This window comes from Muntiacus reevesi, chromosome 18, assembly GCF_963930625.1.
Source record: "Muntiacus reevesi chromosome 18, mMunRee1.1, whole genome shotgun sequence".
NCBI lineage: Eukaryota > Metazoa > Chordata > Mammalia > Artiodactyla > Cervidae > Muntiacus > Muntiacus reevesi.
Window position 1 is genome coordinate 19,270,538 of NC_089266.1, and position 9,431 is coordinate 19,279,968.

The 9,431-nt window shown below is 47.1% G+C and overlaps 2 non-coding genes and 1 pseudogene across 2 annotated transcripts; all 3 read right to left on the reverse strand.

Annotated features, from left to right (window-relative positions):
* Positions 1-2,784: 2,784 nt before the first annotated feature.
* LOC136150452 (U1 spliceosomal RNA) lies at positions 2,785-2,948 on the reverse strand. Its single transcript, XR_010659873.1, has one exon. It is a non-coding gene; the product is annotated as a U1 spliceosomal RNA (small nuclear RNA).
* A 202-nt stretch (positions 2,949-3,150) lies between these two features.
* Positions 3,151-3,341, reverse strand: LOC136150484 (U2 spliceosomal RNA). Its single transcript, XR_010659902.1, has one exon. It is a non-coding gene; the product is annotated as a U2 spliceosomal RNA (small nuclear RNA).
* A 5,851-nt stretch (positions 3,342-9,192) lies between these two features.
* On the reverse strand, positions 9,193-9,431 carry LOC136150490 (U2 spliceosomal RNA; annotated as a pseudogene).

Sequence of the window (9,431 nt, forward strand, 5' to 3'; positions counted from 1 at the left end):
ATAATATTGGTCCATGGATATGACCCTCACAAGAAACAGTACTCCTAAGTATACCACCGCTACAAAAAAATGGAAAATCACACGTTGGTAAAACAAAACAGAAACCTTCCCATGAGACAGGTACCCAAGGCAAAACGAGGAGCACATTGAGAAAGATGTAACAAGTCTGTTGTTCATATTTTCTCTTTCCCCTGAGACGGGTGCACTATTCCTAAAGGTGTTACAAAACCAGGTCAACGGGTGGAGTGGACAGGGCAAGGTTCTATTCTAACTCCCTGCTCCAACATCTATGCACTAAAATGTCCTGGCAAAGAGGAAGTGGTGTTGTTTGGTGTTGTTCAGTTGCTAAATCCGGTCTGACTCTTTGCAACCCCGTGGACTGCATCATGCCCAGACTTCCCTGTCCTTCAGTATCTCCTGGAGTTGCTCAAACTTATGTCCATTGATGTGGTGATGCCATCCAACCATCTCATGCTCTGTCTTCCTTCTCCTGCCTTCAATCTTTCCCAGCATCACAGTCTTTTCTAGTGAGTGGGTTCTTCCCATCAGGTGGTCAAAGTATTGGAGTTTCAGCTTTAGCATCAGTCCTTCCAAGGAGAATTCAAGGTTGATTTCCTTTAAGATGGACTGGTTTGATCTTGCTTTCCAAGGGACTCTCGGGATTCTTCTCCAGCACCACACTTCCAAAGTTCTTTGGCCTCTGAGATCTTTATAGTTCAGCTCTCACATCCATACGTGACTACTGGAAAGACCATAGCCTTGACTACAGGGACCATTGTCGATAAAGTGATGTCTTTGCTTTTTAACACATTGTCTAGGTTTGTCATAACTTTCCTGCCAAGTAGCAATCGTCTTCTGATTTCCTGGCTGCAGTCACCATCCTCAGTGATTTTACAACCCCAAAAGAGGAAATCTGTCAGTGCTTCCACATTTTCCCCGTTCAATTAGCAATGCAGTGATGGGACCAGATATCATGCCCTCAGTGTTTTTAATATTGAGTTTTTTCAAAAAATTATTTATTTTTGACTGCACTGGGTCTTCGTTGATGCATGAGGCTTCTCTAGTTGCCAGTGGGGGCTACTCTCTAATTGTGGTTTATGGGCTCTAGAGTACAGGCTCAGTAGTTTTGTCAAAGGAGCTTAGTTGCCTCAGGGCATGTGGAATCTTCCTGGACCAGGAATTGAACCAATCTCTTGTGATTGGCAAGGGGATTCTTAATCACTGGGCCAGCAGGGAAGTCCGATATTAATAGAGTTTTAAGCCAGCTTTTTCACTCTCCTCCTTCACTCTCAGCAAGAGTCATTTGTTCTGGTTTATTCACTTTGTGCTAACCTCAAAAGCCTGCTTTGTGTTTCCAAAAGACATGCTGGTCCTACTTTAGGCCCTCTTCTCTTCAGAACTCTAAGTAATAATAGGACTCTATCAGTGGCACTGTCCTCTCCTATCAATCAGTCACCTGGATAAATGAAATCCCAGTACAACCGACACGCTGAGTGGAAAGCCCATCATTTTAACCTAGACTCCAGGTGGAATTTGGTGTTTTTCAGCAGGAACTGCTTGAAGATAGAAAACAGAACACAGGAGAAATGTTAGAGACCTTAAGAGAAGCGGGGGCATAGAAACAGAAGATTCTAGCTAGTGTCCTGGTTCTATGTTGAAGATGGCATCAGGAGGGACGGGGGATATCAAGTGGGAGCTTGGACACCAGCTCTTTTTGTAGCTTGTATCAGGTGAGAAATGAGGGCGGGAAGACTGTTCGAAGACCGTAAAGCAGAGGGGGTTCTTTCAGAAAAATAGAGGTTTAAGCAGATCCCACGAAGGTACACTTGCAAAGACTGTAGAAAAACTTAAGAAAATAAGTTCCTGATCTAGCTGAATCCAGGGAAGAGCCAGTTTCTGCCTTTGGGTACTTCAGTAAGTGTCCCCGATGGACGGAGCGCACCATTCCTGATGCACCCAGCACCTAGGCCTAGATCTTAGTTGAATGCCAGAGTCAATGGGAAAGGAGGAAAGAAGATGATATGGGGAAATCGTTCTGGTTTATACATGATTTGAACTTTGTGCTGACCTGAACAGCCTGCCTTGTGTATCCAAAAGACACAGTGGCCCTTACTTTAGGCCCTTTCTTTTCTAAGTAATAATAACTCCAAGTAATAACACAACTTCTCCAGTGGTACTGATCTCTCTTTGTCAGTCAGTCACATGTATAAATGAAATCCCAGTATAAACGACACACACTGAGCAGAAAGCCCATTGTTTTTACCTAGACTCCAGGTGGATCTTGGTGGCTTTCAGCAGCAAGTTTTCTGCCTGAAGTCAGAAAACATGAATACAGAAGTAACCTTAGAGACATCAAGAGAAGGCAGAGGTAGGGAGAGACAGAAGATCTCATGTCAGGCAGAAGGAACTGAGAGCTTGAGGTTTGAGTGAATTCCACAAGGTTGCACTCAAGAGACCTGTGAAATAGAGAACCTCTTAAAGAGCTAGACACGGTTTTAGTTTTAGAAAAGAAGCAAGTCTAAAACAGCGATGAAACAGACCAACATTTTCTTGTAAAAAAGAAAAACAAACATGCCCGGGCATTTAACCACTGCTGGAAAACCCAAATACCAAAAATCCTGCAAGCAACCATAACAGAAAAAGGATAACCTTGTACATCTTCAGCCGAACTAATAATCCCCATAGTTTAAAACCGGGGTAGTTTACACCAGCAACTCACAATAGCCACTACTAATAACAAACAAAGGAATACCAATCTGGTGCCTTCTCTTAGACAAGCCACATCAGGGGAAAGCGCGAACGCAGTCGCCCACTACCACAAATTATGCAGTCGAGTTTCCCACATTTGGGGAAATCGCAGGGGTCAGCACATCCGGAGTGCAATGGATAAGCCTCGCCCTGGGAAAACCACCTTCGTGATCATGGTATTTCCCCTGCCAGGTAAGCATCTAGAAAAGATGCAAGTGAGCCTTAAATAAGTTGCAGCCTTAGCATTTTACTCTCATCGAACTTAATTACTACACATTCTTCGTGCGATTGCCACGATTACTGGCGAAGCAAAGAAAGAAGCCTGAAAACTCTCTGAGATAGGTCAATCCTTAACAAGAAAGAACCAGTTTCTGTCTTTGGGTACTTCCATAAATGTCCCCGAGGGGGTGCACCATTCCTGGAGGTACTGCAATACCAGGTCGATGCGTGGAGTGGACGGAGCAAGCTCCTATTCCAACTCCCTGCTCCAAAAATCCATTTAATATATTGTCCTCGGATAGAGGACGTATCAGATATTAAACTGATAAGAACAGATACTACACTTGATCTTAGCCAAAAGGCCGAGAAGCGATGCCACCGCACCCCCCGTCGCTGTCACCGTCCTGCTGTCGAGCATGTTGCACTCAGTGTGACCCGGGTCCCCGCTCACTCCAGGGCTCCCTGCCTTTGCCTCGTTGACAGTGCTATGGCGGCACCACACCAGACTCTCGAGCAGGCTTTATTCTCCACGCTGTGAAAGAGAAATTCCTCATCTGCTGTAGCTCTGTGGTTCTCGGGCAGGAGCGCCGTCTCGAATCTGCATGCCCCGCCCCCTGTCGCCAGGAAGGCGTGGCTCCGGCGGGACCGCGGCGCCCTGGGGACGGGCTCGGGGCTGCGGCAGGGGAGCTCGTCCTTGGTGCTGGGGGAGAGGAGAGACCCGACCGGAGGGGGCGCGGGGTGGGCGGCGAGAGGGACCTGTGAGAGGAGCTGTTGGCCGAGAGCTTTCCTGAAGACAAGGTCGCAAGGCTGACTCGCTCGAAACGGCCGGACTGCAGTGTGTTACACAGGCCTCCGCCTGCGGAGAGAGGGGCTTCGTAGGGTCGGCTGTCTGGAGGGGGCTCCCCTGTCAGGCGGAAGGCGGATGGCCCACAGCGGGGAAGGGAGGGGGCGTGTGGATGCGGAGGGCGGGGCCCGGCCGCGGGAGGGCTTCACTCCAACTCCAGCGCCCGCGTCCTTCGGTGCTTCTAGGAACCAAACCGATCCCGGGCTTCCTACCGAAAGGTCCCTCCGCCTAGAACCTCGTTCCCCTGCGCCTCCTCCTCAGCTGTGGGCTTCGCTGGTGACTCAGATCGTCAAGAATCCGCCTGCAAGACAGGAAACACAGGCTCGATTCCTGGGTCGGAAAGAGCCCCTAGAGGAGGAACCTGGTGGTTCCTTCCAATTCAGAGGTACTGAAAGTGGAAAAAACACATGGGATTTCAAACACATAGTATTAAAAATTGTAAGAAATATCTGTAATGATGATATTATCTACATATTGAAATGATATTTTAGATATTGGGTTTTGTTTGTGGGGGTTTTGCAAGGGTTTGCCAGAACCCTGAAGAGGGATGGAACCCCTGCCCTTGTCATTGGAAAGCATGGAGTTCTAACCATTGGACCACCAGAGAATTTGAGATATCTTGAGTAAAGAACATATTAAACTTAATTTCACTCACTTCTCTTTATTTTTTAATATGCCTAAGAATATTTAAATTTACCTGGGCAAGGGAATTCCTTGGTGGTCCAGTGGTTAGGCTTCAATATTTTCGGTGCAGGAGCCCAGGTTCCATCCTTGGTTGGAGAACTGGGATCCCAAAAGTCACACAGCGTGGCCTAAGGGGAAAAAAGTTATGTTTGTGACATATATTTCTTGAAAGCATTGTTACAGATGGAAGTGCTGAGAGGCTAAGAAACTTGCCTAATGTGAAAAGAAATCAGGCTTTGCATTCAAGCATCCTGCTAACCACTGGGGCCTCAGGTTTTTTAAACCAGGAGTCCTGATATTCTAACTGGGGATGATAAGAATGCCTCTCTGATGAGGGTACTAGTGAACCTATCCTTGTGCCGGACCAGCCGGGAGATTTCAGCGAGCAACATGACGCGTTCCTTTAGGCTAAGAAATAAAGACACAGGACAGATGGGGTCGAGAGGATCGCTGCAGTCAACGATGCTCCTTTATTTCTCTAAGCTTCATTTATACTTAAACCAAGAAGGAGACATCACAAAGAAAATTCTTCCCCATGTACATCATCTTAAGATAACAATAATTAGAACTCTCACTAGGCGTCAGAGCACAGGAATGGCATCCTGATTTAGATTAGGGGTAATCGTAAAAAGGCTGTCTGTCTGCGTCTTGTGTGCATTCAAGGCTTACTAGTGTTGTGTTTATCTTTGGATAGTAAATTCAGAGGGGTGGCGGGACAGAGAGCTATGTCCTTGAAGGAACCCTTGATAATCAAGGCAGCTCCCAGAGTCAGCTCTTTCAAGCCGCTCCCCGCACCCTTGGAAATGAAAGCACAGGGGGATGTCTTGATGAGTATACCCTAGGGAAAGCTACTTCTTGCCTGTAAAATAGGTATTTGATTCCAATTTACAGTCTTGCGAACTATCTCTACCTACTTACCCTGAAGATTCCTGTTTCATATCCCACTTTCCCTGGTCTTATGTTTCTGCTGGGCTGCCAAGTTGCTTTGACACCCATGATGCTCACATGGCATAGATACACATGTAGATATGGACACAGACACATAGAATGTAGGTATATTCACAAATATACAGCCATTAGTGCTGTATTGTCTTTAACCTTGATGGTAAATATTTTGTTTGCAGGTGTATTATCAGCACCTATGGTAGTCCTCTGAATGTACTTGACTCTTGATGAATAAGTGTTGAATGAATGGTTGAGGGTCCAATGAGACAATGTATATGTGCTTAGCTTGGGCCTGACAAATTCTTCAAATTTCTTGATCAGAAATTCTGGAAGGAGGCCCCAGCTCTGTTTTTATCAAGTCCTCTACATGATACTGGCAAATTCCCAAATTTGAGCATGCATCCATTTAAAGTTATGCCCCCTCCCAATGTGGGTCAAACATGGGTGACTTGACAGAAATCTATGAAATCAAGAAGCTGAATCAGGGACTTTCTGGTGGTCCAGTGGTTAAGAATATGCCTCCCAGTGTAGGGGACATGAGTGCAATACCTGGTCCAGAATTAAGATTCCCCCATGCTGAGAGGCAAATAAAGAAATACTTTTTAAAAAAGATGAATCAAACATGGAAGGTCTCTGGGGATTGGCACCTGTTGTGAAAGCTCTAAATATTCCACCAGCTCAGATAACTGGCCGACAGCCGGTTCCGCTCAGCTCACCTCTGTCTCTCTCTCGTGAGCTTGTTCCTCCCCCCTCGCAGCTGCTGGCTGTTGCTCCCCGGGCACCGTCACCCTCTTGGGGCTCTGGCTGCTGTTTCTTGCTGATCACCTAAGGCCCTCCTGAGGCCAAGGTCTCCCCAAGTGCCAGTCTCCTGTGCAGATGGATGCTGGAATTTGTCCCGTGTGGATCTGTCTCCTAAGACACCAACCTGCTGCACCTGCCTCTTCACAGCCTTCTCCGCCCTCCAGCCTCCTCCCGCCTCTGCCTTCCCAACACCAGCTATTAGGCCCTCAGTAAAAGCATAAGAAGTGTCACTGAAATCAGATTTCCTGCTCAGAAAATGTTCATTTACATCTGAGCTTACCTCCACAAAAACAACTTGAAAAGGGTGACTTTTCCATTCCCCACCTCAAACTGTAGTGAAGGCGATGTCTGAAAGGAAGACTCCAGGGGAATTCCCTGGCAGTTCAGTGGTTATGACTTCACGCTTTCACTGCCAAGGGCAAGGGCTCAATACCTGGTAGGGGTTTTAAGATCCCACAAACTGGGTGGCATGGCCAGAAAAAGAAACAAACAAAAACCGCAGAAGGAAGGAAAGGAATCGGTCCAACTTGACTCCTCCCCTTTTCTTCAGACTGAGGCAGTGACAGACTCATCCACCAGGGGGCAGCATCTGCTCCTTCTCTGCCCTGGCCTGGGCTCTGGGACTTGGTTTTGAATGAGTTGCCTCTGAATGGGCCCCTGGCGAGAGAAAAGGGTCTCTAAGAGCCCCTTCCCACAGTTTTTCTTTCTCTCTTTCTTTTTCACACTCATCCTATGTAGTAAGTTGTGTTTTCTCCATTTTATTTTTTTTTTTTTGGCCTTGGGATGTTAGATCCCCAACCAGGGATGTAACCTCTTCCCTGTTCTGTGGAAGAAGAGAATTGTAACCAGTGGACAACCAGGGGATTCCCTCTTTGTTTTATTCTTGAGAAAGCCTTAGGTGGGATTTGAAATATGGGTCTTTGTGATTTCCAGTCTGAAGATGATCCGGGACCTCCTCTCCCCTCCCATCCCTCCTCCTGCAGACTCCTCTCCTCCCTTCAGTTGTGCACTCAGGTACTCTGTTGGGATGCAGTGGAGACAAGAATGCCCTCAGCTGCTTCCTAGGTGAGCTCCACCCATCCTGTACTTTCCCCTACTGCAGAGCCTGGGCTGTTTTGGGGAAAGGGACCTGGAACCACCTAAGCCCCTCATTACATGCTTAGGAAACCAAGGCTCCCAGGGCGAGGTGGCTTTTCCAAGGTAGTTTACTTGACAGGACAGGACTCATGATGACTCTCAGCCCAGGGTTCAGCCCACCAGGCTTTGGGCGGGGGGACAGCCTCTCTCTTCAGTGCCATCCTTCCCATGGCTTCTGATTTTCTCCTCCAAGAACTGCCGCCTCTCCAGTAAAGTCCTGAGGGTTCAGTACCACCCAGACCTTGCCTGGAAGTGCAGGGTTTTATAGGTATCCCTGCCAAGCCCCAAGGTGTCAGGGACCCCAGACCAGGAAACTCCCAGCTAAGGCCGGGTGCTTGGTTCCCACACTCAAGGAAACCCTTGAGTACATTTAGTCAATCCATCATGTAGTCATGAGCCATGGAAGATTTCCTGATTGCCTACTGTGTGGCCAGCACAGTGCTGGGCATTGCAGAGCTGTGGCTGTAAAGAACCAGCTTCTGGGCTCAGTGCTTAGTCTGGTGGGGAGACAGCTCTGAGGAAGAACATCACTCAGCAACTGGAATCTGACCCAGGACAGGGAGCCAATGGGAGGAACTAGATAAGTCCCAGCTAGTCTGTCCTTCTGTCTGGAATGCTTCCTTGACTCTTGGCCAATTAATCTTGCCTCTGATGTCACCATTGGAGAGGCCTTCATGAGCACCCCTCCCCCATGTAAAATAGCTCTCCCCCCAGTCACTCTCCAGCACATTTCCCTGTTTTCCTTCATGGCTTGTATCACTATCTGAAATGAGGCTCTTGAGTCATTGTGTGTCTCTCCCTCTTCCTCTTTGTAATATCCATTCCATGAGGGCAGGCCCTGAGACCTTCAACCTGGCAGGCGCTCCATCTGTGAACGCTCAAAGTAAGAATGTTCAAATATTCTCTGTAATGTATCCTCCAATGCACTCTGTCCTGGGCTGTGATCTTGTGGACAGAAAGGACTGCAGAGGTGAGGCTGCCAGGAAATAAATGGTCACTAATGGAGGAAGTCTCCCTGGGCCCCAGGCTGGGTTTGGATGTGGGGACTGGCGTTCCCAGTTAAAGGATACTGGACTTGGGTAAGCCCACAATCTGGTGTTGTCCTGACAAACTGGGCCCCTTCCTTCACCCCCAACTTGCCCCACTACCTCCTTCCCATTTGTTCATCAGCTCCTTTCCTGGCAAAGGCAAAGGATGAAAGGTGGGGTGAGATTGCCAGTTTCAGCGCCCTTATCAGATAATCAAATGACAGTTTCCTTCTTGGGTGTGAGGCCCAGGAAGTGTAGATGTTTTCTGTTATACAACAATCCTTCACAGCTCACTTCTGCTAATTTCTATCTGGGTGACTTTGGACAAGCTTCTTAACCTTTCTGTTCTTCGGTTTCTTCTTTTAGGAAAAGCACACTTGGGTGGAATACTGAATTTTAAAAATTCCTAGAGCTGAGAGTCTTCCCTTGGGGACTCCAGCAACCCTGAACTGTTTCAAAGTTCTGTTAGGTGTTGAGAGCAGTGCCTTGTCACAGGATAGAAGAAATAATCCTGTACTAAAGACAAACAAAACTACTAAAGGAGCTGGACACAGCCTTATTACAGTGCTTTCAAAGATAAAAGAGAAATTTTGCATAAAATTGGTGCATGAATATAACCTTTACAAGAATCAGTACTCCTAAGTAAACTACCCAAACAAGAAAATAGAAAAACACACATTGGCAAAACAAAACAGAAACCCTCGTATGTACTCAGTAACAAAAAGATGAGGAAGACACTGAAAAAGATGTAACAAGTCTGTTGTTCATACTTTCTCTTTTCCCTGAGAGGGGTGCACTGTTCCTGGAAGTACTGCAGACAAGGTCTGTCCGTGGAATGAACGAAGTAAGTTCCTATTCCCACTCCCTGCTCCAAAAACCCACTTAAATATATTGTCCTCAGATAGAGGGCATATCACATATTAAAAACTGATAAGAACAGATACTCAGTCAAGTATCTAAGTCAACTCAGTCAAGTATCAAGTCAACTAAGATACTTGATCTTAGTCAAGAGGCGGAGAAGCGAT